The 27,367-nt window shown below is 34.3% G+C and overlaps 1 protein-coding gene across 2 annotated transcripts in view; it reads right to left on the bottom strand.

Moving 5' to 3' along the window:
* Nucleotides 1-18,640, bottom strand: part of LOC134794091 (thymosin beta) — a 31,417-nt gene extending 12,777 nt beyond the window's left edge. The window contains exon 1 of one of the 2 annotated variants that reach the window (XM_063765786.1): nt 18,622-18,640. The gene's annotated coding sequence lies outside the window, so the exon portion shown is untranslated. The remainder of the gene's footprint in view (nt 1-18,621) is intronic. The other variant, XM_063765783.1, reaches the window with a different exon arrangement.
* Between the last annotated feature and the right edge of the window lie 8,727 nt (nt 18,641-27,367).

Genomic DNA, 27,367 nt, shown 5'->3' with positions numbered 1-27,367 from the left:
AAACAACAATAGCTAAAAATCAGCGGATCGATACAGTCTGGCCGGTACAACGACCGACGGTGAGTCATGCACCGTAGAAAGTTAAAAGTTATTAAAATTTCACCGTAAGCAGATCGCTGGCCTCGCTGTAGTACCGTTTTTGCTGATTTACAACGTTCATTACTCGGCGCTAACACGAAAGTGACTCAATCGTGTGCTTAATAATAAAATAAAACGTGCCATAAGTATTCATACTTAAAGCCGGTTGTTATAATATAAACACTCATTCGTTACAGCTAGGTCGATTTGTACTGATTAGTCAATATGTTTATAGTCGCGCCAACAATTGTGAGTCAATCTGTCCGTTAAAAATCAGATTCTATATGGTGTGAGTTTTATTTGGGATGACAACTCTCGTCGCCATTTTTACCGTTAATCGACGCATACGCACTTAGTGTGGGCTGCATTGATACGTTGTACCCACACCCATTCTACTACCGATATAAAAACGCTGGCAGGCTTGAAATATGTATAGAAAAAACATCAAAACACTACTGTAAGTGAAACCGTCTTAGTTATTTTTATGTTGCAAGCGTGAAGATTTAATATTCAAAATCAGAATCAAACTCTCAACCGGCGCCGCGAATCTATTTTCAGATCTTGTTCATCTCTTAACAAATAAGACTGCACTGACATGCGTGTTCTACCGCAAGCCACAAGGCGACCTGACCTTGCATCTATTAATACGCATTCCTGCAACAAGGACCGCCATCTGTGACCTAACCCTGGATACTGACTGAATCGCCTTCACGCCCAAGATGGCGCGCAATCGCTACAAGTAGGTTAAACTGCCGTATAAGTCACTCAATTTTACGTACTTGTCCGATTGCCTAATTTCGTGTTGCGTCGGAATGAAAAATGAAAGGACCAAGATTTAAATAAGTAAATTCGTTATCCTCGTGAAGTCAAAGATTAAATATGACAGAATTTTTGACTATTTCTTCGTTATCAAACCATACTAGATTTTTTTTGAGTTTGATTGGACTTTAGAAAAAAAGGTTTTAGGGCGTAAGGATGAGGGAGCCATGAGCCATCACAATCGGCGTATCGTTGGAGGTGACAAATTGATAATATAACAACAATATTTTGAATCTTTATCTGCAAGTTAAAGTCACCCCGTTTTACTAGGTTCTCTAATTTAATATTGTCTATATTGTCAATGATCGAATATGCATGTAAAACTAATATCGATCAGCTCGGACCATTGGACTAGAAAAGAAAGTTTCAAAATCACGTAAATTACTTATACAAAATCCTCTTCAATGTTATTGAAATTAAAAAATTTGTAGCTAAATCTCGAGCCAAAATTACGTGTTTTCAAAACAAAGTTGTTGGAACATTTACGATAGGTTGTTTACATTACGGCTCTAGATAAAACTGACTTCGGCTTATCGCTCTTTCATTGATTCTGGAAACCCCTTATCAAATTGAAAGGTACAAGTATGTATGATTAAGATAGCTAATAAAACGTCTGATAAAGTTGCTAAAAAGTCTGAGTCAACTTTTAAAACAACACATTGGAACATTGATAATGATATCTTAATAATCTGTACTTTACCTCTATTTACAACATAAAGGCAATTGACTTCGGATTCAGACATATCGAGTAAATCTTATACCTACAAGGCACACCGGCTGTTGCCACGACTTTGGATCGATTGAACGCTCCGGGTCGAAGTTTTGTGCCGGTGCAGGAAAACACATAATATTATAAGTAACTATGTAATATAACGCAGTTAACGGCAATGGAGTACTCGATACTTATTTTATTTAGATTACAGGGGCCTATTTCTCGTACGTTACAAGTCTTGTAATACAAGTGTGTATCTATGGTAACGCTTGTATTTCAATATTTTTTATAAGTTTCCGTTTCACGTAAATGTATAATTGTTACAAGAGCGGGGATAAAAGAGTTTTCACAAGTGTTGTTGTTTCACAAGTTGACAAACACTAGTAGATATTATATACTAAAATAGTAATTTCGTTTCTCAAAAGCTGTACTTTATATTTGTAGCTTGTGACTTATCACGAAATAACGAGGAGTCTCTATAAACTGCTAATATGCGTTTTTGGTAAAAATCGATTAATAAATAAATGAAGATATTGCATTTTTAAGATCTCAAACGTGTAAGTTTTGAATGCATTTCGTTAAAATCAGTAATATTATTTAAATTTAGCTTTTATCCTCCAAAAAAAAACAGTAAACTTATTCCTATGAAATTATTATAATTGGGAAAGAACCAGTAAATGACAAATAACATAATAATTTTGTAACGAATTCACCCGTATTATAAAAAAAAAACTGACCCACCCTGAAGCTTGTAAACATTCATAGAGTGACTGACGAAACTGAGTTTGATTTTACACTTGTAATTGATAATTTTGAGAAACGCTTTTCATTACTACTTGTATTATTATACGCTTGTATATTCCGAAAACACAAGTCAGCCATTTTATTTTCCTCTTATTAAGATTATGATACATAACAGTGACATTGACATTAAGATAACATTTATAATGGCCATTGCATTTCCTTTTTGCATAGTAAACAAACCTATTTTCTAACTTTAGACAGCCGCCTTGTAGCACTTGTAGTAATCATTCCTACGAGAAACAGAATTAAAACACACTTGTACAATGAAATTTTAAATGTAAGCTTGTAGACTTGTGAACTTGTAACGTACGAGAAATAGGCCCCAGGTACAGTTAATCGGAGTTACTTTGAATAGGGGTTACATTGATCGGACCTAAAAATGGCTTGAAGTTATTTAATATTGTTTACATCATATATGGATTTGATCCTTTAATAATTTAATAATTAATTTCATATGTTTTAAAGTGGGTTCAATGCCATACTAACATTTAAAGCTAGCTACTCAAATTATCTTAAGACTATTTGTAGCAGAGATCATTTTGGACACTTCAACAGCTATTTACATTGATAGTACACAAAGTACGCATTAGTTCACAGTCCAATGTGTTCCGAATGGTCACCGCCGATAAAAATGTCATTATACCCGGCTGTTTAAAGTTCTACAACAAGCTAGATAAGACACGCACTCGTCGCACAAAGAAATCGATGCATCGAGTTCCTTTGTGTCTACAATTTTATTTACACTTTGAAAAACGAAACTTGACCGAAAAATTGTATCTCGCCTAAGGTTGAGCAAATCAATAAAATCATTTTCTGTTACACATGTGCAATTTCTTAGCATAGGTAATTAGTTTTTTTTATATATACCAGCAGTTACCTTATAAGCATAAAAATGTACCTATTACCTTCCTACACGTACACTAGGTACTTATTAGTACCTAATACATATGTTATTTTATAGTTATAGCGGAAGAAACCTAACACTAAACGGATCTCAGTTTCCTTCCGACCTATGCACTTCGTATATGTGGATACCAGTGCTTTCATTATCTTTAGACATTATTCCGTCTGCTTCTATCATTATGATACTTTATTTCCCTTTTTAGGGTTCCCCCAAATATGTCGACGCGGAATCGGCAAAACCCGATAGGAAAAAGCTTTATGTCTACGCAATAAGAGCGAAAAAGTCGTTGTTCGGCTCGGCTCGCATCGGCCGGCACCTGCCGACGTGTCGACGGCTTTTTCGCGCTTATTGCGCGGACATAAAGCTGTTTCCTATCGGATTTTGCCGAATGCGCGTCGATATATCTGGGGAGACCCTTACTAGGCTGCATTTCCACCAGAGATGCGTAGCGAGGGATGCGTTTGTTAAGAACCAATAGAATATCGTCTGCTAGAGCTGCCCTAAATATTTGATTCATAACAAACATATCCCTCGCTCACGCTACGCATTCTCTAGTGGAAACGCGCAGCCTTATTTTATTTTCGTCCAACTCAATAATTTATTCACGTTCTTTATTAACGAGAATTCCTGAATAGCCAATAGAAATACGTAACTATCTTTAGTTCTCTGATGTCGTACAACGATAGTAACTTGTAACATGCTTTGTAAACTCGTCAACTACGACAGCCTTGCAGACTAGACTCCATAGACGAGCATCTATCGACAATCACTTATGTTTAATACATGATGCACCCGTTTAGGCTTGAGTGGATTCATCTCGGTACTCATGTAACATTAACATACCTAAAACGCTATTGCTTCGGGCCTGTTATGGTCATTTGCAGGTTTTATCTCATGTATTACACCTAGCCCCTACGTATTTATGTAATTGTAATTTGTAAACTTTAGTGATAAACGAAAAAGACGGACAAAAACAACGTCTATTAATAAAGTTATATTAAGTATATTGAACAATAAAGTTACTAGTTGAGTGGCTATAGACGTCGGCTTGTTTTGAGCTAAAGTGCTGCGCAGTACGCTAGCGATTATAATCCCTTTGACAGTTCAACGTTTGCTCTACAATTCCACACAGGTACACTGTACAGGTTAAATACTGGGATAAACGCTAAAGTGAGAAAGAGACCATACATAGCTACAAATTACAATCTACTATAAGAAAACTTCGTGCAAAATATTAGAGTTGGATATTTTTTTGATACTGATATAGATCCAAACGCTTGACATTGTGCCTCGCCCATTGCGAGATTAGGCTTGAATGATACCGGACATCATGCCATATTTTTTTCGAGTGTTCGAATCAAACATCAGTTGTTATGACATCATAGGATATTTTAAAGCCCGCGTGTTATTATGACACGCCTTTTGATTTGCAGATATGGGTTCAATAACGACATATTTGAGATGCTGGGTATATGCCTGAGATGTAGGAAGAAAATAAACAAGTTTATTCGAAGGACTTAATCTAAAAGTATGTTAAGACAATACCGACAAGAATTCGCATCAACATAAGCCTAAGTGTGAGACTGAGGGTCCCGTTTTTACCCTTTGGGTACGGAACCCTAAAAAAGTAACTTAATTTTACCCCGATGGATTTAAGCTAAGGTAAACTATAAAATACCACTTATTGTAGCATATATCCCTGTATGGCTAATAGGACAGGAATGCGGCAGCTATGACGAAGGGCCCATAACATCCATTGTGAACGGCAGCAACCTCAACCATTCATAAACATAACAATTAGTGGCGAAGGAAGTTCGCTTCCTACACTGATTTCTTTACAAAAACTAACTTTACGAGTTACTCGATTTGTTTTCGATATGATAGTGAACTGTCAGTGTCAAAAGTTACGCTTTTGGTTGATAAAATGTTATTTTTGACGCTACCTATCGGAAACAGATAGAATAACTAAAACTCGAATTGGCCTGTAAGTACAGATTCTAAAAAGTAAAGTAAGATACTAAAACCAAAATAGTATTGATCATCGATTTTGTAGATTCTCAAAACTTCTAATAGTTTAAGGAATTTCTGTAAAGTTGGCCAAACAGGTTATTCAATTAGTTCAAAAACCAATTTCTTATAGTTTAATAATCGTTGACCAATTTCACCCCACGAATCAAAGTAACCCCTGCTGGTACCGATTTTTTTTCAATATGGTCAATCCCAGGGCTGCCAGATCGTAGAATTGGCTATTTCGTATCCATTACGTATAGTTGGTCAGTCGGTATAATTGGATACGAAAAAAAACACCGATGTCAAACTACTGACATGCTTTAAAAAACAGTGTACCAATACTGTTTATACGATTTAATGGAACGGCAACTACTTAAATACTCGTCAATGTGGGCTATAACCGCGAAATTTTAAGTTCGCAAATTGCGGGCATCGTTCTCTGTCACTCTTATTACGCCTTTTTTGTAGTAAAATAGAAAGATCCCCGCAATTTGGGGCTTACCGCGAAAACCGAAATTCACCAGCATTTAAAAAATCGATTTAAAATTTAAAATTTAAAAATCGATTTATTTTGTTTTTTTTTAATTTTGTACCCGTATAGCAAGCGAAATTCGTATAATTGCGGGCACTGGGTCGTTTAATCAAGATTTATGTACCTACTGGCAGCCCTGGTCAATCCTTTTGCTAACGTCAGGCCGTTTATGTTGTGTACTTATTAAATAAATATATATTATATTATAAACACATGATTATTTTGAAAAGTTGAACTTGTAATTGTAGGTAATTCCACTTATCCAATATATATTGCGTCTCCCATTTTGCTTTAATGAGAGAGTGAGACGCAATGACATTGGACAACCACCCCAATATTATATTATCAGTGAATCACAAGATCGAAGAAACCCAAGTTGTTGGTCTAAGTTAACTTTCTAGACATGACAATGGAATAATTTTGAATTTAAATAAAACTAAATGTATGCATATATTTTCTCCGTACAACAAAATAGCCAAAAATGTAAAGGCATGTGAAATTAATGTCGTAGGACATTCATATGAATGTTTACATAAAAATAAAAATAATTGCACTTGTAATAAATTAGAAGTAGTTGAGGAATTTAAGTATCTGGGATTACTAATAGATAAACATTTCAATTTCAAACTTTTTTTTTTTTATTGGAAAAAGGTAAACATTTGACCACAATCTCACCTGATGGTAAGTGCCGATGCAGTCTAGGATGGAACATGCTTACCTAAACTTCACATAAATCAAATATGCAATAGGCTTAGGTCTATTTTAGGTCAATTTTACCACCTAAATCGAATTGTTAATAAACGCACCTTGCACATTGTATACCATGCACTTGCTGACGCATTATTAAGCTATGGACTCAGCTGTTACGGACTTACCTTTAAAACTTATTTAGATAAAATAAAGCTACTCCAGATAAGATTAATTAAATATTTGGTCGGTTATAAAACTAGGAAAAAGCACAGACATAATTATGATACACTTTTCTCAACTTGTAAGATCAACCTGTAAGATCAACCTGTGCATTGTAAGGTTGTATATTTAAATGTGTTACATATTAGTTACTACACTGATGATTGTAAAATACCAAGAATAAGTAAGCGTGACACTAGGTCTGCTAAGAGAATAAGATTGACACAACCGTCAGCAAAAAACTATTATGGTCGAAGAACAAAAGAATACTTGATCCCCAAAATTTATGACGAGTACCCTCTTTTACTTGAAACACCTAAATTGAACATAGGTAGATTGAAGTCGAAATTTAAACAGATTTTACTACACAAATATGAAAATTTAACCTAGCTACCTACTTTCTTGTGTTAACAAAGCGTTTGTGCCGCTATAATATTATAAGAATTCTTCCTGTTATGTTCGTGTTATGAAATGTCACTATTAGTACTATGTTAGATTATCGCAAGATAGATTTAGGATACATACATATAGGTAAATTTATATGTTCTTAATGATAACTTAACTTGTCACTTAATAATTAGTGTACCTATGTATTTAGCTTAAGATTAGTTTAGAGCGCACCGCCAACAAACTGTCTCACAGTTTGGCGAAACATTAGATTAAGGTACTAAATATTGTATTTTTTCTGTTAAATTTTCAATAAAAAAAGAAAAAAAAAAGAAATTAAACAGGCAAGCATAAAACACTACCTAACTTTCGCGTACAAAACTGGCATTAAGCTCAAAACCTCATTAATACATTGGTATTAAACTATAGTATTTGCGAAAGCGAAAATGTATAGAATTTGCATTTCCCGACTAACGTTGTATTGTCTGAACCACGAGCGTGCTGTATTTCATGTTCATGTCAAAACATGTCGCATCAGAAGTGGGATAGGCTTATGTTAAAGTACCTACCTGTTTATTACAATTCAGTAGGTAAATAGAGAAACGCACGTGAAACGTTTATGGTTTGTTTGTACAGGTGAAAACAGCATTATTCTTACGCGAATGACAAAATTACACTAGATCTTTCATCAATTTCAGTTTTATAATTTAAGAATTAATTGATAATTTATTGATAAATTCTTATTTTTCTTAAATTTATTAATTTAATTGAATATTAATAATTTAATATATTGTTTTCTTAGAACACTATATACCTCTCTCGCGTAGGATGATGGTCACTATGACTGTTCCCTCAAGTTTCTCTTGTTTGGGTTTAATTTTAAAAATAATTGAAGAAATGTGATTTTACCGTAAATTTATTGCTTAATTAAATGTTACATTTCTAAATAAAATAGGTAGTGTCCTAAAACTACTATTGAAAAATATTTAATTTCTTTTGTTTTACTTTATTGTATTGAATTTGTTTTGTTATGTACCTAATATTAAGTTATATCTTGTCCGACGTAAAAACTTTTAAATTTCATATTTATTATTAAACTTCCATGAAATGTCTTCAAATAGGTATTTTGCGTGATAGATCCATATAAAAATTAACTGTAAAAATAGGGACCGTCATCGACGGAGAGGTGTAGAACCGATGTTATTGGATAGGCAGGCCACTTATTTATTAACTCGAGATCTGCGTGCCAATGCCACAGTATCAAATAATCAATAGCTCAGTAACGCACCGGAACACGGTGTCAATGACCTCTCAGCGCTAGAATGTAACATCAAAAACTACGTTCAGACTTTATGGTCCGTCGCGAGCATAGACAATTAAGATTTCGAGCATCTGTGTTAATGTGCATTTTTTATCTAGACTAATTAACTGTTTAAATTTTATACGTTTTAAATTTAATTTAACGACTGCTGAAGCATTTTTTAATATAAAATTCGTCTAAATATTTTTTTAATCTTGATTCTGACTGATTATTCACTGGAGCAAGTTTAACAAGACGCATTAAACGCTGTGTTAAGATCAAGAAGACGTAATAAATCCGAATTATTAAATTAGCTTTAACTCAATTATGGCGTCTGGAATTGGAAATACTTATCGCTGCAGTCTGGGCTCTCCCCTGCGTGCGATATTGATTCGACCAACGCGTAGGGTACCTAGAGTACCTAGGGCTTGTATATCGAACGGTTATGGTTGCCAACCGACTGACCAGAGACAATTTATGGTTTTATTTAAATTCCAGGTGTGTGCCAAGTATTATAATGCATGGGTTTAATTAGACACAGTTAGATTTAAATATAGTTAGCCTGAATACAATGTACTATTTAGGTGATTTGAGTACTCAAGTGGTAGGTATCACTTGAGTACTGCATCCAAATTTGCCTCTAAAATTGTAGTGTTGCTAATGTTTTCCTCTAATAATCCTATAAGTAATCCAAAAGTGTAGTATGTATAATAAAACCACAATTTCCTTTTATGACCTACAAATTGCATATCAATCTACAATTCTACATATATGTATATCACCCATTACCATCATAAATATCATAATATTTGAAATCCAAAGAATGTTCCTCGATTTCCTTCCATCAATATTATATGATTTAAAACAGTGCTAATATGTACCTATAATTCTCAATGGCTAATTAAGTACTAACACGCTACTCAATTTACAAATAACATCTGCATACCCATACAACCATTTCCAGTCGCCGTTACGACGCGGTGTTGACACATCTTGTGTCGACACCGTCTGTTTCGGTCACAATTCCAGTCGCAGAGTCGTCGCCGTGTCGACACAGTTACCAGAAATGGGGAAGGGTCGACACATGACACAAAGTGACATAAAGTGTGGTCGCCGTGTGCACACATTGTTTCGGGTTTGCGACTACTTTATGCCAAAATCATTCGTTCATTCGTTCATTTTGTTCCTGTCAAATGGAAACTGTCAGATGGAAAAATACTTAAATAAAAATAAGTGACATTAATACGCCATCTCTAAAACGGATTACAAGACGTAATTATATATTGTTTGCATTTATATTACAATATGACTTAAATTATTATGGGGAATTAAACTGCTCGAGTGATTTGATAAACTAAGTGTAATATAATCAACGCGCCACCACATTGTTTTAGTTTAGCCGGAAATGAAATTGTTTACATCTCAGTGCCTGTGTTCATAACTATATTATTTGAAGCATTTTTAGTACTTCGATGCGTATACTATACTTAAATAACAGAAATAACGCTTTACATACTACGAAACTTGTTAATTATGATGTATAAATATGGTTTAAGGCTGAGAAATATTGCAGTCACAAAGTAGTTGCAATGTTTCGACTTTGTGTCGACTCTGTGTTGACACATGACACGCGCTGTCAAAAGTAATAACAAAGTTACTGGTATGTTACTGGATTTGCAAAATGGCTCCTTGTGTTGATTTGTTTTCAGATATTCTCAAAGTGTAAAAATGCCGTGGTCAGAGATGGGCATTAATCGATTAACTGTTTATTCGACTAATTAATGGAATAAAAAAAGTTAATTCTCAAATTTTAATCGCGATTAGTTTAGTCGACCTAACATAGATTGAAATTGAATTAATCTGAATATTAATCGAATAAATTATCGATTAAATCTCGATTGAAAGTTGACAGGGGGCCATTTTTGTACGTAAAAATAATAGAAATGTCTTGCATGCAGATGGTAGCAAAACACTTTGTCATAAAAGTCGAGATGGGTGTCGATATATAGGTTTTAGGGAGTGCCGATTTCGAAAATAATGACCATTTTGGAATCCGAAATGGCGGCCATGCACTGTGTCATAAAAGTCGTCATGGATGTCGTTTTATACGTTTTAGGGGCCCCAATTTTGAAAATGATGACCATTTTGGATTCCAAGATGGCGGCCATGCACTATGTCATAAAAGTCGTCATGGATGTCGTTTTATAGGTTTTAGGGGGCGCAGATTTCGAAAATGATGACTATTTTGGATTCCACTTTTATGACAAAATACGTAGCCGCCATCTTGGATTATAAAATCATCATCGTTTTCGAATTCTGCACTCCCTAAAACCTATAAATCGACATCCGTGACGACGCAAGTTATCTTTATTTTCAGATCTAACAAATTGCTACAGAATACAAAGGACAAAAAAGAAGCGAGGAGGTAATGAAACAAGCAAAAATACAGATGATTCCTCGACGCAATTGGGTGATTCTTAAATTGTGTCCAGATTTTTTTTGTCATAAAAGTTTATATTTTTCACATATTACTCTCACAAGTTCCGTGACATTTCGACCTTGTAATTTTTTAAGTAAATGTTTTTGTTTATCTATGAGGATCTCACTAGAATAGTATAATCAAGGTATGTTTATATTTGATGAATGAAATAGTAACGCAAAAAAAAAATATATTTGTGTCTTATATTCCTGCCGAAGACTTTTATTTTACCTTTTCCTTCTACACAAGTTTGGCCAAGTAATAAGAATTTAGGGCTCTCAATTTTATTTTGACTTCTACAACAGTAAAGCTACGAGGCCATGTTTGGTATCGTTTTCGTATAAATTCGCAGTACCAAATTTAGTTAAGGTATCACATTGACACCATTCCGAAGTAAAAACATATAAACTTATTAAAATACTTTCTTTTAAACTCCTCTTCACGCTTAAACTCCTGAACAGTTTTAATTTAAATTTGGTACACATATATTTTGAGTCCCGAGACAGGATATAATAAGTTATCTCAAAAATCATCCTTTAAAGGTGTGAAATGAGGTGTAGGGGGGAATTCAGAATTGACTTCTTGAAGTTAATACTGTTTAAGTTTAGGTTTGAAGTCATGTTTTTTCATCATTTTTAACTAAATCAAAGATGTAGACCATCCCAAATTTCATATAAATCGGTTCAGCGGTTATTGATTTCCCGTACAAATTTCCACGCCACTTTTCACACCTTCAAAAGATGATTTTGGTTATAAGATCTATCCTATGTCCTGTTCCGGGACGCAAACTATTTCTATACCAAATTTCAACGAAATCGGTTCAGCGGTTAAGCGTCAAGAAGAGTTTCAAAAAAACCGGCCAAGTACATTAAGTCCGACTCGCGCTTGACTGCACATTTCTAATAGGTTTTCCTGTCATCTATAGGTAAAGAACTATTTTGTGTATTCAGACGGACATACATACAGACGCACGAGTGATCCTATAAGGGTTCCGTTTTTTCCTTTTGAGGTACGGAACCCTAAAAAGATTTATTTTTATTTTGTGGAATGGTGTCAATGTGATATCTTAAATGGATTCAGCACCCCAGATTTATACGAAAACGATACCAAACACGGCCTAGCACCTTCACTGATATAGATATATCAAGATAAAATTGAGAGCCCTAAATAAACTTTCAAGAGCGGATATCTCAAAAACTATTCAACATATCGAAAAAAATGACTGTAACAAATTAAATTAACTTTCATTTTGTATAAGTGGCCATGTCGCTGAGATGCATAGTTTCCGAGATATAATCGAAAAACGGGAAAATGGGACCTTCAAAGCCCCCTCTCTCCCCCCCGCTCAAGGGCTACGGCCGGGGACTTTTGATATGTTCACCTCCTAACTTGTCAAACCGAGTTACGGAGTCAAAAATTGTGTTCCGAGCATTTCCCTCTACAACTTTTGGAGCATTCGTTGCCTGACCTAAGTAGCTTATTGAATTTCTTTAAAAACTTTTCTGTAAAAGGTTGACGGGTGTTGGGTGTTTATATGGTTTCGGTCGATTATTATCATTTGCATTGCCCATGATGACTTACTAGAATTACGAGCACACGAGACACTAATAGTAGTTTGACAAACTTTGGTTTTCAAGAGGTATTTTATATTGACATTTGCTGTCACAAATTTGCTGTCAGATTTAGTCGCAAACCGCACGCAAAGTGCACACAAATGTGTCGACACCTTGTTACGGAAAAGTGTAGACACGGCGACGACACTTTGTTTCGAAACAATTCTAGACACATTGTGTGGACTCTGTTACGACACATCTGACATTTAGTTACCACTTTGTGATTCTGCGACTGGAATGGTTATATGGGATAACTGCATAAAATACCATATCTTTCATTTACATAAATCTACATGCCAAAGAACCATAAGAAAACCCATAAAAAGCAATCGTATAAACCATTTGCGGTAGTAATTCATCTTTATTTCACTTTTATATGTTCAGAGGTCTCGACAACCCTAACATTTAGGAATTAGGGGTATGCCAGCCCTCAAGCAATCGATTCGGTTATTCGGGAAGTGTTCGTCTCTGTCTGGCGTACGCGGAAAATGCTCCGTCTCGCTCTCGCATGTCATCTACTGTCCTGTCTGCGTGGAATACATTACCTATTTTGTACATAACGGATGTGTAGTACATTAAAATTGCATGTACGTGTATAAACTGGCGAATTACTTGCGGCGTTCGAAATTCGAATGTTTTTTTTTTCGCTTTTTGTCAGTTGTTTATCAGGTGGGTTGACTTTTATTTTATTGTCGATTTTTTTTCGTCAGATTTTTATAAAATTTTGTAAGTTTAAGACCACGAAATCCGAATTTGGGACAAAAAAATCTTCCTTAGTCAGTCACAAAAATTCCGTACGTTTTCGTAACCCAGGGGAAGATTTTTTTGGACATAACGGTGAATTATAGCGCGTATACTGTACATAATAAGGAACTCTTATCTATTTACCAAATTTTATCGAAATCTAACGAAAAAAAAACGACAGCAAAATAAAAATGGTCCCAGCTGTTATTTTATGATACCATCTAAAGATCCTAACTACGTAATTATTATACATTAAAGTTGGTTGCTCCCTACTTGCTTGAATAGATTTAATAATTATATAACTACTAATTACCGCAAACTGGTAGTCTTGTAGTCATTATTCCATGTAAATTAATAAAGAATTAGAGCATCAACAGGAAAAGTGCTTTGAAATTATCTTGAGCCTATGAGGATATAATATACCTACATTAAAATATTATTATGGAAACACAAAATTACCTTAAACATAGTCCCTGTTGGTCCTAAAATAGCCGAAATTTATTAATTAGACACACTACACAGTTTATTGAAAAAAAATAGAGTTACTTAACTAGATTTTAATAACGCCCTTGGGCCGATTATTATTTCTTTTGTTTGATTTGGATAAATTTCGGCTGGTTTCAATACGAAATCAAAACTTGTCCATAAAAAAATGTACGTAATTTCCTTCGAGTTACGAAAAAACTGAGTTACCATACGTTTTCGTAACGTAGAGGAAGATTTTTTTGGACAAACAGTGAAATTGCGCCTATATTGTTCAAACAAGAAACTATCAATTCACCACATTTAATCGAATTTCATTTTAGTCAGTTTTCGCCAAAAAAAGTCGACAACAAAATAATTATCGACCTACTTTGAAAAAAAAAGAGGTGAGGTGTAGCAAAACAAGATCTTGTTCAAAACATTCAGAACAGTTCACCCGGTTAGCTGTCTGGTGATGATTGCATAAGTATTCAAATAATTCTTGAACACAATGACCTCTTTTCCAACCAGAATTCTTAAAATGTGGCCAATGTATTGCAAATGCCGCGATAGCTTCGTAAGTTATCCTTTAACGCAAAGAAAACAATTAAAATAAATAAAATCCCATATCGTTTACACCAGCCATAAAGTACGCGCGGTATGTGCCGACTAATTGCAGTTTTTGTGGGAGCGAGAAAGCGGCGAAAGTCGACATGTCATCGAAACCGGCTTTAGGCTGTTGTAAGGTAAGGTTACATCATTAAAGTTCAGTTTTTATTGCGTTACGTATCTTAAAGTACTTGGATGTTCTGATGCTCATCTCTTGGACAGAGTATCTATTAAACACCTACTTATTGGCAACTATTATTGGTCATATAATTTTGGCAATTGAATTAAAAAACTGTTATTTTGTCACAGTGACCTCCATGATTTGATTTTTGTTGTGCCAAGGGTCAAAGTTGTTATACGATTAAATTTGTTATCAGGTATCTACTTGAGTCACATGAAAAATCCTTTCAAGGGTGGATTTCAGCACAAAAAATTTCACCATACAAAAGATTAATTTTTTTAAATGTTTAATTTAACACGATTCTAGCTGGGTAAAGTAATGGGGGGCTGTATATTGAGGATATGTATGGTATTTATACAATCATTTGTGGCTTATATTTGAAGTTATCGCTTTCGGAAAATAAAAACGCAAGATGGTGATGACAACCATGGTATGGTAATGACTCTTTTATAGACGGTAATGACACTGCATGTACGGTAATGACGATTTGGGAACTAATTTACATATGTATTAAAAACGTATTAAAAAAACAAAAACTTTTTTTAATTGTAAGACTTTAGAACTTTAATAAACATTACAAATAACATGTTTTTGAACATAAGACTAGCTAGTTAGCTACATAAATTATTTTTAGAAAATTATAAAAAATACATTTTATTCATATAAATAAATATATAACAAGTATTTTTATTGTATGATTTTAAATAATTTATGTTCCGAAATAGGCAATTTATGTATTAATTTATTTTTTTGGGATTTTTCAATGTTAAATCATATTAACAATATTGTACTCTTATTATCAGTTTAAACCCGCATCTTCTTTTATCTATTGCATAACTTGGTATTTATGTCATATTATAAAATTACTGGCTTACCAATGAGCTTAATTTTTATGATATATTACTTTTTTTTGATAGTTTGATTCATTGCACAAGTTTGTATTTTTGTTGTTTTATTAATTAACTTTAAAAATAGCTATAATGATTTAAATCGATATATATGTTGTTTAATAGCTAAACATTAATATATAATAAGGGTTTTTTTTTAAGTTGCAAGACCGCTTCTTGTAATGCATGTCATAAGTTACAAAATGTTAGGTATTGGGTCCGGTGACTACCCAATGGTATAATTATTAATTGCTGTAATTATATACATCAATTAATATAATATTATCAAAAAACATAAAGCCATCAGGCCATCACGATAGTGAGCCAGTACCGTAGCCTATGGTCGCTTAAAACTTAATATATGCTGCTTGTTTAAATACTTTGTTTTAACACGACTAACATGCAATTACAGACTCTAAGTTGCACGATTTACATTATTAGATTATAAAAAAAAACATTTGTATGTTCTAAGTTCTAAATGACCTAAATTTTCAGTCAAAATGTTAATTAAAAACTAAGCATCCTCTAGTGTGAAAGAAATAGTTATATCTTCTTCTACATTTATTCTACATTTATAAGGTAGACATTATATAGTGTTAGAAGACATAGAGAACGTTTTTCAAACTTACAGCTTAATTTCATAATGAATTATAGCAAAATAACTAGAAAAGTTTCTGAGAACCGTCATCACCATACACATGAAATCATCACCGGTCGTCATTTTTTCCCGGTGATGATGGGTATGGTGTTGACGATTTGAGAGTTTCTTGTTTTTATTTCTAGAATACGAATAATAGTAGTTAATGTCTATGCTACACAATAAACTTCATGTAGTTTGCCATTCATTTCAGTAATTATTTCTAATATATCATTTGTAACTTTTTTAAACCAAAGCATAACGGTGATGATGCTCTGTTGTGACAAACTACGTTTTACAAATTTGTTCGTAATATTTCTCACGATTCAGTGATGTGACTTTATAGTGAAATCATTTTTGGCATTCTATACTAAAGTGAAAAATAGGGCAAGGACCTTTAGCGGTATTTCGTTGTTCATACACCGAGATAAGCTCACATTGACATTACCATGACGGTGTTGACGAATATTCGTGACAAAATTTTAAATATTTTTAAATGTACTTTCTCGGTGAAGGAATTATTGCATATTTTTTCATGTGTTAAACAACAACATGGAAAAGATATAAGTAAAAGAAAAATCGCAATCGTACGATAGGTATGCTATAATTTTCACTGCAAACAAAAAGGTTCAGATTTTTCCGGTCGACGGTGATGATTTTAGACACATAAAACATTTTATATAAAAAAAACTATTAAGTTATTGGAGATGGTAATTCAAGGAACATGAAGATAATAGTTCTTAAAAACATATAAAAAAGTTGCAACTCGCACAACCTACTAGTTTTTTTTTATAAATACCGAACCATAAGTTTTCGCTGGATTTTGAAATCCACCCTCAAGATGAAAGGTATTTTAAGCAAGGTACTTATGAATCAGTTTAGTTTAAAAATTAGGCCGTTAACGGTTTATTTATGAAATATAAGTTTAACAATGGTGGATAGGAGATATTCATCAATAATAATGAAATTTAATGGCGTAGAACCTTTTGTTTCAAACTGTTTCCCGGAAGGAAAACGATGATAATATTCTCTCATTACTAAAAAACAATACACGTTTACACTTTTTTTGATATTTTTATTTTAAGCTCGTCTTACACGATCTCTAATTAAGAATTTGAATATAATTTAATGTTAATGTTAAATGGTTAATGAATAAATTCAGGATTTTAAATATGTACCTATTGTTTTCTCTGGTTTTTTATTTAATTCGGTAGCCATAGAGATTCAGATTCTTAATTATGAGATTGTTTTAAGTTGAAAACTTAAAACAAATCCTCAAGTTTGTTATAACAAATATCAACGGCCACCACATGTTAGTCATGTGGCTATATATAGTGCCCGATACGATTTGGGTTCATTCACATTGCACCAAGGACAACCCGGAGTGTCCTTTTCAAGGGCTTTATAAGCCATAAAACTGCAGCCTTTTTATGGAGAAATTACACGTAGTAAATTTAAAGGCGCACTAGCCTGAGTCTTTTACTCTTTTTTAAAAGTTATGTATAAGATATTTAAGGAAGGCTATTAAAATTAAGGACAAAATTCCGAAGGTAATCTGAAGTGTCCTTTCTAAAGCGCTTACATTAAAGGTTATGAATAAAATAGTACCTAGTGTCTTATGAAAAGATTTAATGTGCAAAATTCATTGCTCTTCTCCGGTTTAAGAGCTTAAAGTTGAACGACACTTGCTGTGAGGCTTAATTGCATTTATTAACATAATTAAATTCACCGCATTCTGGCAAACGAACCGAAACGTTACAGTTAACTGTATTTTTTTTAGAGAAAATTTTTGGAAGACAGCATGGCGGTGTGTAGGTTTTAAGTGACAAATTCGAGCTGTCATTTTGACAAATCAATTTGAATTGTGAATGAACTACTTTCTTTATGTTTTATTAAAGCTTGTCTCCCCTAAATCTGACGCACCCTCTTCGACATCGTCGAGTCCTCGTTCCGAACAATTCATCTGCTATTGTGATACTTTGTCAACTTTGTCATTGTTCATTACGTAGTTAAAAGTTTTCTTATTAAAGAAGTTCGTAAACTACCTTCTTTATTATGAAAATAGATGAGTAAAAACTTCCTACGGTTTTTGTTAAGTATGACAAATGAACAAGAAACATTCCAGGAATAGATATCCAATAGGAAAAGGCAAACAAAACTTATAATTATAATTTTCCTGTCCGTTATTGCCCCTCCCAACACTTGGTAAAACAATTTAATTAAAATGTTTTTTTTTTATATTAACAAACGGATCACGTCCTCCGGAAACGAACGTCTGCGATAAAGCCGATACAAAGACAATGCAACGCACTTGGCACTTGGGTAGATGTTTAAAAACACCTCTGGCATGTAAAGACATGCATGCTCATAAACAGCAAAAGAGTTCCGTTAACAACTCAAAACAACCAACACGACAATCTGCTAATACAATTTTCGCCATCATTAAAACGCCACAGACAACGCATACTTTTTTTTAATTGTTTCAAACACTGGAGTTTAAATTTTCACGTTTTTTTTTATTTTTAAAAAAGAAGAAATGTAAAGGATGACTCACATTAAGTTTTTGTGGAACGTAGGAGCACTGTTGTCGGCACGGGCGTCAATTGGGTACTGAATAAGCCGGCCTGCGATGTGTCGAGCGGCAGCGCGGGGGTGCGCCTAGCGGTATATACAACACACGTATACTTATTTTTTTTTACGATGAATCACTATCACTTGCCCTAACCATTTTATTTAAACAACTGGAATGTTTAAATGGGTTATGCAATTAAGTTAGTTTACGTAAATATCTCAATCAACTGCATTTTTAAATCTATGATCTCCGAGAAAATTTATTAGAGTCAAATTGAATTGTTTACCATAATGGGTTTGTCCTGGCTTCGCTCCAGCGAGCCTAGCACATAAAACAGGCAATCTCGCTTAATCTAGATTAAAATGGCTTAATTAATTCCATTGTTAACTGCCTAGTTGCAGATTTGCAGTTATTTTAATGAGTACTTAGCAAATTGGCTTTTTATCTTATACATTCAAACTATTTAAAGTACTCAAATAAGACATTAAATTTGCTTCCCTACCGGCAGTGAATCACCCAAATCAATCAAATGAGGGGAGCGCTCGGTCAAGTGCAAACCTACAATCTATTCCCTCTACCGGGGGTCCGTATTCTTAAAACAATATCCGCAAACAAGAGACAGCTATATTAGTTAGATAAATCTGTCTCAGTCCAACTCTTCTCCAGTTGAATTCGCTATTTCCAACGATGATGCTTGACGCTCGTCCAATTATTTTTGATTTATTCCTCCCGTTATTGGAGCAGGAATTTCGCAGCTGTAGAGCGCAGTTTTGGCAACATCCAGGTTGCTAAAGCATTTCCTGATGTTCCTAATTGTCCAAGGGTGCATTTTGTAATTATATTTTTTGGCTACACAGCCAATTGCTAATGTTATTCGTAATTTAATTATACAATTGAATCTAAAGCAGATGGCAATTGGAGGCGTTGGAGCTTCAAGCTAAAACTCAGACTTAAAAAGAAAAAAAAAACAATCTAAAAGCAGACGCATGCGTGAGTGTGCCTGGATTTCAGCACGGATATTGAATATTGAGTTAAGTGCTTTAGTTTGTTATGCCTCGTTAATGCTAGACAAACAACTTATAGGTACAATCACCTCTCTTTCTACCGTATGTAGATAATAGATACTTATTCGAGTACGACGTACGTGCTTCCTGCAAGTCCTGCAGTTTACCAAGTTTGGTTTTTGTACTGAAACCGAAACTTCGTGCAGCTAAAAGGTTCGGCAGTTTGTAACCGAAACCTATTTAATTCGGTCACAAACTGCTTCGTGATTCGACTGAAACATGATTTATATATACCTACCGAAACCGAAACTCCGGCCGGACATTACCGGTACCGAAAATGTTTCGGCGCGGCCAAAAGAATCGGCAGTTGGTAACCGAAACCTATTTCGGTCACAAACTGCTTCGTGATTCGGCTGAAACATAATTTTTATACCGAAACCGAAACTTCGGCCGGACATTTAAGGTACCACCACCCACACTGATGTTAACCTGACAGTTCGTAAACCTTATTACAAAAGGCATAAGGTCCACCGATGGACAACAAAGAATCTTGCTGTTCGTACTACATGCTAATTTCTGCGGACCCGTAAATAGCAAGATATGGTCAAGTGAATTTCATCGCTTGAGGGTATCCCATTAAATAGAAATAGACTTCAAATAAGAACTATATTTTCTAAGTTGACTTTAACCATAATATTAACTGAACAGTGAAAGGAACGATGTCAACAACCCTGCGATAAACGGCTTAGCGAGTTAGCAACAATTTCTAACCAAATAAATAGATAAAGTACCTACTTAACTGTGTATTTATCGCGTGTACGATGCAAACTGAATAAATTATGGAGTTATCCACAGTTTAAAATATTGTTACCTCTATCTAAACCCGAATATTATCTAAGCTTTCTCGTTTTTGAAAATTTGTTAAGGATTCATAAACTGAAAAAAAAAATAAACCTGATTCTTTTATTACATACTCAAAATTTCTGATTCTTAGTTAAACTTCGCAGCAAAGCTTTTTTTACTATTATGTCATCATCTTCCTCGCGTTATCCCGGCATTTTGCCACGGCTCATGGGAGCCTGGGGTCCGCTTGGCAACTAATCCCGAGAATTGGCGTCGGCACTAGTTTTTACGAAAGCGACTGCCATCTGACCTTTCAACCCAGAGGGTAAACTAGGCCATATGGGGATTAGTCCGGTTTCCTCACGATGTTTTCCTTCACCGAAAAGCGACTGGTAAATATCAAATGATATTTCGTACATAAGTTCCGAAAAACTCATTGGTACGAGCCGGGGTTCGAACCCGCAACCTCCGGATTGAAAGTCGCACGCTCTTACCGCTATGTATTATTATGTAATTAATAATATTCAAGGATTCAATTACTTCCTTTTTTTAATAGAGGTTTTAATTTAATAGTTGGCTCTAGGTATTATTAAACGATTGGTCATCCGGTTCGAAGGACCATGTTTTTGTGGTTTAAGTTGCAAACGAGCTAAAGCCGGCGTTTGCCTGTAGCTGGCTGTTAATTATTATTTATTTTATTATCAGTAACAATAACAACTATTCTTTGACAAGCCAGCTTTGTCAGTAAAAAAGGCGAAAATTGAATTAGGTAAACGCGCGAAGGCACGACGGACCGAAAAAGCTATAAAAAAACCAGGGGGCCTACAGCGAAAAATGAAATTTCAACATCGATTTTCGCAATGAATGAATTTCCAATTGCCATTACGACCGTTTTACTCAGGGTATGGGGCAGCATAGTGGTGACTGTCGTACGATATCTTTATTATCCGGTTCGGAGGACCAGTTATTTTTTGAAACAAAATATTTGTCACGACGACTAAAATTTGTTAAGATAAATAAAGTTACTTAGAGTTGGCAACGATTTTGATAGCCAAGATTGTGCAAGTGTTATTTAAACGTCATTACGTCATAATTTCATAGAAGTGTGACGTGTAAAATAACCCTTGCACTGCGTGGGCTATCAAAATCTCTGCAGACTTTTCTTGGTCTAACTCTATATCTATATTAATTGTCGGTATTTTCGTCGTAGGTAATTCTCAAACGTCGAAGGGTGCAATCGGTTCAGTTCAACAGTAAGGAGATAAGACTGCTAAACAAATATATTATGTAGGTATTGTAGGTACTTATAGCGTCTCCTTAATGTTCCAATAATAATGTCACATTGAAACGCTACTTGTCTCATACCCATAAGTCACGAGTACTGACGGCAAGACAAATGTTAATGAAGCTATGAGTAACACACCATCCGCGAACGGATATACCTACAGTACTCAGTAATACAGTGAAACCTGGATAAGTGAGACTTCAAGGGACGAGCAGATTTGTCTCACTTAAAGAGGTATTTCACTTACCCAGGCTCTCAGTTAGCCAGGTACAAATACATTTCTGTCTCATTTACAGAGGGTCCCATTAATAGAGGTGAGAATAGAGGATATATCTCAGTTATAGAGGTGGTTAATAAGGTATTTTGTAATTATCTTTAAATGTTTAGGTAAAATAATCCTTGTCCCTAAATATTTTTTAAGTCTGTTTAAATATTTCTTTGAATTTATTTTGAATGATTTTCCAAAGGATAGATTTTCCAATTAAATTTGATACGGAATTCATTGGGTCTTAGAAATTTATTAAATGAAAATTTGTTTATTCGTGTTACTTATCAAGATTTCAGCTTTCGTTTCGATAGTTTTAACTACATAAAGTAACTAAATGAAACTTGAAGTCGTTTAAACACAATTAAGCAAATGCGGAATTTGTGGATAGACTAAGAGTTAGTAAGTATACGGAAATAGATCAATAAAGTCCAAGTTAGAGAGGTCATAGATTGACGTTATCTCAGATACAGAGGTAATTCGTATAAAATTCTAAAAAAACAATTAGGAAAATGTAATCTTATAAATATAGTCTCAGTAAAAGAGGTAAAATACACTCTCTGTCTCAATTATAGAGGTAAATGTAACTATAAAATTACAACAACTAATCCCAGTTATATAGAGGTTCGTTTTATCTCACTAACAGAGGTAATTCAGTGCTAAAGTGTCGGGGCCGCACCATGAGTCCCAGCTATAGAGGTTTCTCACTTATCCAGGTCCCACTTAACCAGGTTTCACTGTACTTGACTGATCAATGGTGGAATCTATGTCTTTAAATAAGGTTTACGAATTGGCAGATTTGTAACTTAGTGTGCCTCCGATGTCACGTCTGAAAGTATCGATAAAGACAAAGTCCCAAAACTATGTAAGTACCTACTACACTACGTTAGTGCCGCCAATAAGGTACTGTGTATACCTACATATTTTTGGCACATCGTCCTTATCGATATTTTCAGACGTGACTGACTGTACCTACATTATTGCTCCCAAGCACGTACTTAAGTACACTTGCTGCTTGCTGACGATAAGCGTGCGTTTGATGGTCCATTGCGTTGCGAGAGTAGGTACGCGTTAATGTTGTTCATTCCTTACTTTAAAATTCTCATTTTCCTTAATTAGATAAGAGATGAGAGCTAATGCAAACGGAGATGAATCTTTTCTGTTAGGTAGCTAGAGTTAGACCAAGAAATGTCTGCAACGATTTTGATAGCACACGCAGTGCAAGTCTTATTTTAAACGTCAAACTTTTATGAAATTATGACGTATAATGTACACTTGCACTGCGTATGCTATCAAAATCGTTGCAGACTTTTCTTAGTCTAGCTATACCTAGGTACTTTTCTGATTCACGTTGTATGTAATTGAAATTCCAACGTATATTTTTTCATCGACATCAAAAATGAGAAGCTTCTCGGTTCCGTCCCTCCCACAAATCTCAAAGTTCACATCAAATTGAGAAACCATGAGAACTTTTCAAATATTATAAGCTGATTTAGGTATCAAACCGTCAATTTCTGGATCCAATAATCAGCTAAACAAATACCTAAAGTATGTAGGTATACCTAACTCACTACTATAATTGTATCGCTAACAGGCCTTTAAGTACTCCTCACGAAAACTAGTCCTAAACAGGTGGAGGCGAATTCCCTTTTTTGATTAGTGTAATAGTTCTATCGCGAGACATACGTCGTTGTAAATCTGAGGGTGCATTTGAGCTGGTTTAGCGAAAGTGTTGAGTCTAGCTTGACTAAGAGTAGGTCTATTTTTAGCCTGGAACATGTTTTTCTACTACTACGTACTCCAGCTCCACAATTATAAATGGAAGTGACGTCACTATTTTGTTTTGTTAGTGTTTGCCAAGAACATGGAAAACGTTGGCATTGAAAATTGTTATCCCTTCAAAACAGAAGTTAATGGATTAGTTCGGTTTTCGTGAGACAAGATGGTTTTAGTGGTATTTTGAGCATTTTATGTGCAAATAGTATTGTACTATTGTTTGGTAAACCATGTCAGTAGCAAACTGCAAGTAAAATAATACCTAGGTAATCGTATATAATCACCACTGTAGGTAAAGCAGTACTGTCACGAAATACCTACTATCCTTTATTATTTGTGTCTAGAATGGCTGGCTACACAATTCTTACGAACGGACTAATTCGAACGGACACAGCTTTTTGCCTGGACCAATAGTAATTTTAAAAAACAGGACAAGTACGAACTTACAAGTGCGACAGAGGCACCACGTCGAACGTGGTTCCCGGTAGGCCCTCTGGTGACAGACAGACGGACAGTGGAGTCTTAGTAATAGGGTCACGTTTTTACCGTTTGGGTACGGAACCCTAAAAAAAGATTTTACCTTTTGAACGCCAAACGGCGCATTCATTTGCCGTGCCACTGACGCCACGGGGGTAAAACTTAGTTTTGTGAATAAATAAGGGTTATTCCCACTAGTTACCACCAAGTTTTTACCAGTGGTAACTACTGGGAATTTTTTTCCCACCTTTTACCACTGGTAACTTCCCAGAGAACTAAAATTCCCAGTAGTTACCACCAACTCGGGTTAGTGGTAACTACTGGGAATTTTTATTCCCAGTAGTTACCACCAAAACTTTGTTAGTGTTAAATATTAATAAAAACAGTAGGTATGAATAGTATAAATAGAGTTATTTTGAATTACCTAATAAAATCACTTGAAAAATCATCTAAATGGATTATTAAATTTATCCTTATGTACATATATGTGACGTCCCACGGTCAAAGGTACCTTATGGCGGGTATGGAGTTATGCATACCCCAGTAATCTACAATAAATAAGCTATCGATAACACAAAAGATCAACCTTCCAGGTTGCGTAGTTACAGAGATATGATTTTTTGAAAATAATGTTGTGAAATGAGCAACTTTACGATAGAGAAGTTTTAAGTTTAGCCGCCTAAAAAACTATGTTCCTGAAGTAAGTTACATAGTTGACTACAAATAATAATACCTTATATATCTGAGATTAAAAAAATATTGCGACTTGTTCTATAATGCAAATAGAAACTTTTGATATCGACTGATTTATGTGTATACTAACCAATCTCTTGAAAATAAAGTTTTATTTCATTTTCACGATTGATTGCAATAAGCTCTCAAGATTTAAATTTTATCTATTAGAAAACGACACTGACAGACAGTTTAAGCAAAAAACAATACCGATTTAGAGGTGAAAATGTATTTTCTGACTTTTTCATATAAAATCACAAAATTGAATATTTTTACTTTTAATGTGACACACAAACAACTTTTCTGAGCACATATGAAAGAAATTCTGTCATTCAAATGAAATAAATGCTAAAACCCCAACTAAATACTATATTTAACCCCTTATGCCACTTTAAACTTACATAACAATAACAGTATTTGCTCCATACATTTACGAAAAGGTACCTTATGGAAATAAATCTAATAATACATCACTACAAAATATCAATCATATTACAGTTTATCTTTTATGAATAGAAAATATTAATTTACATTAAACTGCCCCAAATTTAATTAGTTCTTCGTCATAATAATCTTAAAAAAGACCAATAATTTGTATGTAATGAAAAGGTACCTTGTGATTAAGTTACATGATGAGGCATGATGATGATGGAACAGTTAGGATAAACTAATAATATTTTGGGGTTAAGATGGTATAAATCGTCTATTTCTTATCAATAATATATTTCGGTTGCTATTGAAGATAAGCGGCATTGAGGTTCAATGACCTCAGATATTCCATAAGGTAATGCGTCGGGTATTGGCATTTTTCAGCAAACCAATGGCTGATTTACTGCATGCGACCAAACCAAATGAAGATTATTCTAGTTAAGAAAGACTTGACGAGAGTAACTTTGGTATAATAGCAGGCTACTTGGATTTGTGATGTCGGTCGATGTACGGTTATAATATTTGCGAGGCGCCCCAACCAGAACTGAAATTATCAAATTAGTTTTGCAGAATGCTAATACAGTTCTCTACCAAACTTCTTTTCCCGTATTGACTAGTTTTTTTGGGAATTTTCAATCTTTTTTCCATAAGGTACCTTTTCTACTAAACTCTGAGACGACATTACTAGGCTTATAACTAACTTATAACAAAAATAAAAACAGGTAAACAAACGTTACGCATTAAGGTTTCAGATCACACAATAAAAAAAAATTGAGCATTTTTTCACCTCTTTACAAAACATTTCATATCTCCGAAACTAGAAACCCTCATAAGGTACCTTTTCCCGTGGAACGTCACATATCATAGTTTTTGTACTAGTACCGGTTAAACTGTTTCAATATTTTTGGTCACTTTTAAGGGAGTTTACTAAAACACTAATCGACTTATAATTATTCATTAAATTACTCTATATATTTATACTACACTATTTATAGTGTTTTTATTAGTATTTAACTCTAACAAAATTTTGGTGGTAACTACTGGGAATTTTTATTCCCAGTAGTTACCAGTGGTAAAAGGTGGGAAAAAAATTCCCGGTAGTTGCCACTGGTAACAACTTGGTGGTAACTAGTGGGAATAACCCACAAATAATGCCAACCTAAAAGTGGGGTGTTTTTCAGTAGATTTTCATCAAAAAACGATCGACGTCAAATGCCATCTTTGGCGTCGTTGTCACGATTTTGCGTTGACGTCAATTGCCGTCTGTGGCGTTCACTAGGTTAAAAATTCATTTGAAGACCAATTTTCCTTCTGAGAAATTCTAAGTTATGTCGATTTCCATTATATTCATTATGCCTTACTACGCATAACAGCCGTAAAACTCAATGGAAAGCCAGTAGGAATTTTAAATAATTTATTCCGTTAACATCGGGATACGCTATTACGGCTGTTATGTTAGGTGGGTAGTAAGATGGTGGTACTAGTTCTCGACCTGCTAACGTCCAATAGATGACACCCTGCTGTCACCAGCTCTATTGACAATGACTTAAGTTTCAAGATGACATGTACTGTGACCGCGTCGAGCACCAGCACCACCACCTTAGTACAGGTATTACTTATTTCTTGAAAGCACATACTTACCTACCAATTAGCAGTAAAATCTGAAACTATTAACGTAATCAATAATTAATTATCGTAATAAAACCAGTTTGTGTACTTTCAAGAAACAATTAAAAGGGTTTATTATATAGGTAATTAAAATGCAACATTGCTGAAAAATAACTTTTATTTATTATAATACCTTTTGATCGTTCGATTTTTTTCTGTTTTTATATATTTTATCATATATAAGCGAGCCGAGGCTTACAATTGTTTTAATAAAACTAATAACCTACTATTTACAAGGTTTTAACAAAA

The sequence above is a fragment of the Cydia splendana genome, chromosome 10 (assembly GCF_910591565.1).
Source record: "Cydia splendana chromosome 10, ilCydSple1.2, whole genome shotgun sequence".
Taxonomy (NCBI): Eukaryota; Metazoa; Arthropoda; class Insecta; order Lepidoptera; family Tortricidae; genus Cydia; species Cydia splendana.
This window is presented reverse-complemented; position numbering and strand designations above follow the sequence as displayed.